General features: G+C 34.2%; 1 pseudogene; it reads left to right on the top strand.

Annotated features, from left to right (window-relative positions):
• The first annotated feature begins 1844 nt into the window (after window positions 1-1844).
• Window positions 1845-7149, top strand: LOC121789073 (annotated as a pseudogene).
• Window positions 7150-7228: the final 79 nt, after the last annotated feature.

The raw sequence follows: 7228 nt of genomic DNA, 5'->3' as shown, positions 1-7228 counted from the left end.
CAGACAGATCCTGCACTAGTTCTTGTATTTTTCTTCACCTCATCATCGTATTTCAATCTAATGTTTTGCTTTTTTGTGAGTTATGGCACATGTTATGGTATGGTTAAATAGCCATAAGTACCAATCATTCTTTGGCTGCGGTGGACCTCTCAGCATATATGCTTTATTTCTACTTTCTAGTGGAAATAATTTGGACAAATAATTTTGGATTAGTAAACTTTTTAGTTTAAATTTCTCACTCATTATTCTTGATAGTTGATACTATGAATTGTATTCTCACCGTTACATGTGACACATTTTTTTTGGGAGCAAGTTTTAAGATAGTGGTGTTTAGTGATTAAATGAACAGAGAAAATATGACTGAGCAAAAAATAGAAAGAAAAAGTAGGAGCGAGAATAAAGTTAGAAAGAGATAGAATGTTGTTTTTTTGCCATAAAAAGAAATGTGTCACTTATAATGGGACGGCCCCAAAAAGGAACATGTCTCACTTATAGTGGAACGAAGAGAATAATGATTATATTTATTGGAATTTTTTAAAAAGTGAATCACAAAAATGGTATCCGGATAATATAATATGTACTTCGTTAAAATAAATCACATATGAGGTACTTGGACAATATTCTAATTCATTTTGAGTACTTTTTCATTATTTTTGGATGTTTTGCAATTTCTTTACTTTTTTGCATTGAAGGGTATTTTAGTACAACTAAAGTATTTATTTTTTTTTATAAAATATATTTATAAGTTATATCTCTCATATTTCCACAACATTCCAATTTATTTATGATTTTACCATCCTCTTTATCTTTTCTCTATTTTCTTTCTTTCTTTCTTTCTTTCTTTTTTATTTCATTTATCTCTCTTATATTTATTAGTTATACTTCGCCAATAATCAATATTTAAAAATAATGAATGAAAATCATATACAACAAAAATCAATTTAAATTTGTATCACATTTTAATTTTATTAAAAATATAATTATAATAAATAATAATATTAATATAATTTTAGAAATATCTATAACTAATAGTAATAATGTATTAACTATAACGATCTTGAAATTTGATGAAAAAAATGTATACAAATAATTGAATTTATATCTAAACAATAATACAAATTGAAATTTGTTTTTTTCCGCTGTATACTCCTATTATTTTTCATTCAGTGTGTCAAACTATTAATTATACGTGAAGTATAACTTGTAATTTTAAAAAAAGTTAAATTAAATAAATAAGAAAGAAACACAATAAGAAAAATAATAGATAGAAGAAATCATAAAAAAATTGGAAGAGCGAGGAGAGAAAAGAATAAAAAGATTATAAATTAATAAAATAAATAAGAAAGAGAGAATGTGATATAAAAAAATGTCAATTATCGTTGATGCATAGAGAATGTCAAAAGTTCTAAATGAATTTAAATTTTATCTAGGTACCTCGAGTGCATTTTATTTTTATGAAGTATCTCAAATATGTAACCTACATTGTTCAATACCATTTTTGTAGTTCACTTTTTCTAAAATATGGTCTAACATATATCTACGTGTGCTTATGTCATTCGATAGCCAACTCGTATGCCTTGATAAATTATTTTTACTAATATTGTTATTATTTCTAAGTAAATATGCTACGATTGTTGTAATTATTGGATGTATATTCCTAATTAGTTATTATGAGATCATATTATACAGACAGTGATGCTTTATTAAAAACTGAATATAGCTTTTTTTATTTATCTTACAAATTTTGACCAAAAAATAATCTGAATATGGAACTCTTTTAAAATAAAATATGCGATACCTAATTCTACTCCCATTTTCTATTTAAAAATAAATTCTCGAAAACTAAATTAAATTCTGACCAGCATCTTCTTCTTCATCTGTCGAATACACTTGTTCAATCAATCATTCATTCAATTCTCAGAGTTATAAACTTGAAATTTCCAAGAATGTGGGCGAAGGAGAACGGAATCGAGGGCGATGACGAGCGAGAAGAGGAATCTGAAGAAGACAACTCTGACGAGGAGGAAGAGGAAGAGCCGCGCCTTAAGTACCAGCGTATGGGCGGCAGCGTCCCCACTCTCTTACAGAGCGACGCCGCCTCGTGCATCGCCGTTTCCGAGCGCATGATCGCTCTCGGCACTCACTCCGGCTCCGTCCACATTCTGGATTTCCTCGGGAATCAAGTGAGTCTCTGCTCGAATTTATGATCCTATTTTTCGATTGAATTCTGTAATTTCATTGTTTTTATAAGCTTTTCTTCTTTTTGCCTTGAAATTGGGGGCTCTTGTGATCTTCCGGGGAGACTGGATTGAAATTGAGATCTTGGTGTTGACGTGTCCTCTTTTTGTTGTGATGATCAAAGAGTCAATTGAAGTAGTTTTTGAAGTTTTGAGTAGATAAAGCTGGAATGTAAAGAAGCTATACCCACAGCTCTGATAGCTATTGTAGAAGTTGGTATTTTGCAATTTTTAGAGACACAATATTTTGATGCGCAAAATTTCTATATTAGTTAATCTGTATTGCAAGTGCTGGACTCCCTGTTTTTTGTTGATATAAATGTCCCACTTCATGCTTTAAATGCACTGGTTTGAAATGGTTGGGTAATGTAGCTCAGGATTCTCAATGGAATGCTAATAAATTTGCTTTTGTTAGTATAAGATTAAGATGCTCTGGTAGTTAAATAGATTATCAATAGAATGGATTATGTATCATTTGAGGTAGCAAATGTACTGCAAAAATGCCTCCAGAGTTGCATGTAATATCAAGCTTATTTCTCGCTGCAATTAATCGAGTGAGACTATGCACGTGAATTAGAATGAACAGTTGTATCTTCAGTCTTTACCATTTTGTATATATGTCAACTGTGTTTCCATGAGTAAGTTAGTATTCCCCTTTCAGGTGGATATGGATTTGTTTAATTCCCCCCCCCCCTCATTTGTTACCCTTATATTTCTCAAACCATGAGTTGTTTGCTGCTTTCCTAACGATTTCTTCTTTTCCAGGTTAAAGAATTCATTGCTCATACTGCTGCAGTTAACGATCTTTGCTTCGATATCGAAGGTGAATATATTGGAAGCTGCTCCGATGATGGTTCTGTTGTAATAAATAGTCTTTTTACTGAGGAAAGATTGAAATTTGAGTATCATCGTCCTATGAAGGCAATTGCTTTAGACCCGGATTATGTGAGAAAAGCATCCAGAAGATTTGTTACTGGAGGTTTAGCTGGCCATTTATATTATAACGTGAAGAAATGGATAGGTTATCGAGACCAGGTTTATTTTACTTCCTGATTTGTTAATTCGCTGCTGTCCCGAATAACCCTGGAAAATATTTAAAACATTAATCTTTCTTGAATTTTTTCCTTGTCCTAGGTCCTGCACTCTGGTGAAGGCCCAATTCATTCAGTAAAGTGGAGAAATAGTCTCATCGCCTGGGCTAATGACGCTGGTGTAAAAGTTTATGATGCTGCTAATGATCAACGTTTAACATTCATAGAAAGACCAAGAGGAAGCCCACGTCCCGAGCTGCTGCTTCCCCATTTAGTTTGGCAGGTAAGTGAATACTGGTTATGGAGATAAGCCAAATTAGGCGGATATGGTTTGAAGAAACAAAAACTATAGCCAAGTACTTACACATATTACACTTCATTCAGGATGACAATTTGCTAGTCATTGGATGGGGAACATCTATTAAAATAGTATCAATAAGAAACAATCAGAATAGAGCCAATGACACTTACAAGAATTTGCAAATGTCTAGCTTGAACAAGGTGGATATTGTGGCGTCTTTTCAAACCAGCTATTTCATTTCTGGGATTGCACCCTTTGGTGATTCTTTGGTTATTCTAGCATATGTCCCTGTGGAAGAAGATGGGGAGAAGGACTTCAGCAGTGCTACTCCTTCACGTCAGGTATTGCCTCAAGTATCCTGATTGAGTTTCCTGGTCGATTTACTTTTACTCGTTTATCATTTTTATGCCCTTCAGTAATATGGGTTATGCATCAATTTAGAGGGTAACTTCTTCTGGGAAGATGATTTATTCTCATCTTTTGGTGGGTGTTCCATGCGCAGGAGAGGGTAGATGATATTTTCTTTCTCCTTGTTCTATTTTGATTCCATCTTGTTTTATTAGAAATTATGATTCATATTTTTTCTGGTATCTTTAGCTCCACACAGTTGCAAATATAAAATTATATTGATAATTTAAACGTGTAGGACTTCAGTTGTGCTTGGAAGTTCTCTCAAAGTATGGCTTTGTAAATATTATAGAGTATATTAATTCCCTAGGTGAAATCCTTCTGGTGCATAATTTCTTCTTCTGGTGTTCGAGCCGATTCATAAATAGTTCAAACACTTTACTTTCTTATCATATCTGATTGCACTTTACTGCCTCCTTTCTTTGGGAATAAAATGCGATGTTTCAGATAGAGCTTTATTTTATGAGTTTCTCTCCTAACATTGCCATTTTGGAATTGATTGTAGTTAACTGATCTTTGGGAGATTTACTGCGTAGTTTTTGATATAAAGGCTGTCTTCATTCTCTCTAGATAAATCCCTTTGTGAATGCTTACCATTCATTGCCTTGTGAAGTAAATTACTGATTTGTTGCATATAATAGGGAAATGCTCAGAGACCTGAAGTGCGAGTTGTCACTCAGAACAATGATGAACTGTCAACTGATGCACTGCCAATACATGGCTTTGAGCATTACAAGGCCAAAGATTATTCCCTTGCACATTCTCCATTCTCAGGTAAAGCTATTTGTTACATGCTGTTGCAACTCTGTAGAGAAAATTTGTATCTTTTTCTATTTCCTTACCAGCTGTAGTCATAATAGTGATGAACAAGATATGATGTTGGAGCTGATAACATATGCACTTGATGCAGGTAGCAGTTATTCAGGTGGTCAATGGGCTGCTGGAAATGAACCCTTGTACTATATTGTTTCCCCCAAGGATGTAGTCATTGCTAAGCCTAGGTCCGCATCTGACTTGAATTGGATATTACCATCGGTTCTGTTTTTTCATGCAAGTATAAGATTAAGTTTCAAAGGGAACCCTTTCTGCTTCTTTTTTACTCTCTCTTTTGAAAAATATGGATATGTGCTGAATTTCAGTTAACATGACAAACTAGAATAATCAAGCGAAGGATGTGATTTGAAAAGTTAAACTGAGCAATATAAATGAATGTGCTATTTAGCTGTCAGTTTTAGCATGGGTATTTCTCCTGCTAGCTTAGCCTTACCAGCTCCTAGAAGCCTAAGGTTGCAAGCAAGTATGAAACATTTGATGCATAGTGTTATATTCTCACTTTACCCTTCGTTTCAAAAATAGTTCGCCGGTGCTTGTTCTTGTTGAATCTGCATATATATTTCTGGGTAGTTTCTTGGGACTGTAAGGATGTTGAGCTCTTAGAACCTTATATCTGGGAGGGAAGATGGCCAGTAAAGGGAGGTTACTTTCTGAAATTATCTCCTTTATGATGCTTTTTTTTGTGGTTGCATGTTGTTGAGGGGTGTAGGCTCCTGACTGATTCTCCTTTACTTTCCACTTTCTTTCTTTTCCCTTCAAAAAGATATTGTCTTATAACCATTTTCCCTGGTGTAGCTATAATTCTTTCTAAGTCTATCTCTAAAGAAACATGGACAATATTATACTCCCTCCGTCCCACCATAAGTGATGCGCTACTTTTTTGCACTCATTTTGGGAAAATGATAATAATAGTTAAAGTGGAGAGAGAGTAAAGTAAGAGAGAGAATAATATAGAGAAGCAAAAAGAAGATCGAAAATGAGTGCAAAAAAGAAGCGTCACTTATGGTGGGATGGAGGGAGTGTTTTATAAACTCGATACGATTTTTCACATACAATGGTTCCGTTTAGATAAGCTTACTCAAATTTGGGATGCTAGGGATACTGAAGATCATATATCTTGGCTACTCCAGCATGGGCGTCATGAGAAAGCCTTGGCCGCAGTTGAAGCTGGTCAGGGTCGAAGTGAGCTTCATGAGGAGGTAGTATGTTTATTCCTGTTTCCCTGGATTTAAAATATCAAGATTCATATGTCTGTATAATTCCTACATTCAATTCGTGTGATTGGAAATTCCTTGCTTCCTCCATGGTCAATAAACGATGTTTTCCTACTTTGGTAATTTATTGTTCTATTCTATATTTGCATTGAATCTTGCACTTCCCTTTTCATTTCTTTACTGATTGACTTGTGTATAAGATTTATGCATCAGTAATTTAATAATGAAATAATTAAGAACTTGGTGTGCAGCAAAAATTATGTTTGTTCAATATATACCATCAAATTTTCTATGTAGATCAGAACTGCATCCTCTGTAATGAAAATTTGAGGGTGCTATATAAGCTGATTTGTAAAACTTGTTAGTTTTTTGAGTTGGCTATATTAGTGCTTTGTTCATTCCTATGAAAAAAAACTAGTTCCAGATGTATATTATAATTTGTTTGATTCAAACAGGTAAAATTAAAATATCTTGACAGTCTCATTGTGGAACATAATATGCTGAAGCGGCTTCTCGCTGTCCCAAACTACTGCGAGGATCAGCTGCATGGGAAAGGTACTATAAAATATTTACATACATTTGCATGAATATACCTTGCAATGGCTCAGTTGATAATGGAATGATTGCTTGATGTAGGTGGGTTTTCCATTTCGCTCACCTCCGTCAGCTTCCTGTATTGGTTCCATACATACCAACAGAAAATCCAAGGTTACGCGACACTGCATACGAGGTGTGTAACTCTTTTATTGTTCTTACATTCGATCTTAAATCTGTGTAGTTGTTTTTGGGTCATGTCAAAAGTTAGTTGCGGCTTGAAACATATGTTTTTCTAGGTTGCTCTTGTTGCTTTGGCGACGAATCCATCATTCCACAAAGATTCCCGTCTATTATCAGAACCTGGCCACATAATATATATTCGGCTTCGCCTGTTATCTCAGCTATAGAACCACAGCTAAATACTTCATCATCACTGATGCTCTCAAAGAGGTTTTATCTGGGATATTTTTTAATTACTGCAGACATTGGTGTATTTACATCTTATGCGGTGTTGTTTCATCTCAGGCTCTGGCCGAGTTGTATGTGATTGATGGACAATATGAGAGGCGTTCAGCTTGTATGCCGATGTAATTGGTTTGCCCTTATATTTAATTTAGACTAAAGTCTAATTTTGTCCCTTACATATGCCCTAAAATTCTTTGTGGT

Source organism: Salvia splendens, unplaced genomic scaffold (assembly GCF_004379255.2).
Source record: "Salvia splendens isolate huo1 unplaced genomic scaffold, SspV2 ctg129, whole genome shotgun sequence".
NCBI lineage: Eukaryota > Viridiplantae > Streptophyta > Magnoliopsida > Lamiales > Lamiaceae > Salvia > Salvia splendens.
This window is presented reverse-complemented; position numbering and strand designations above follow the sequence as displayed.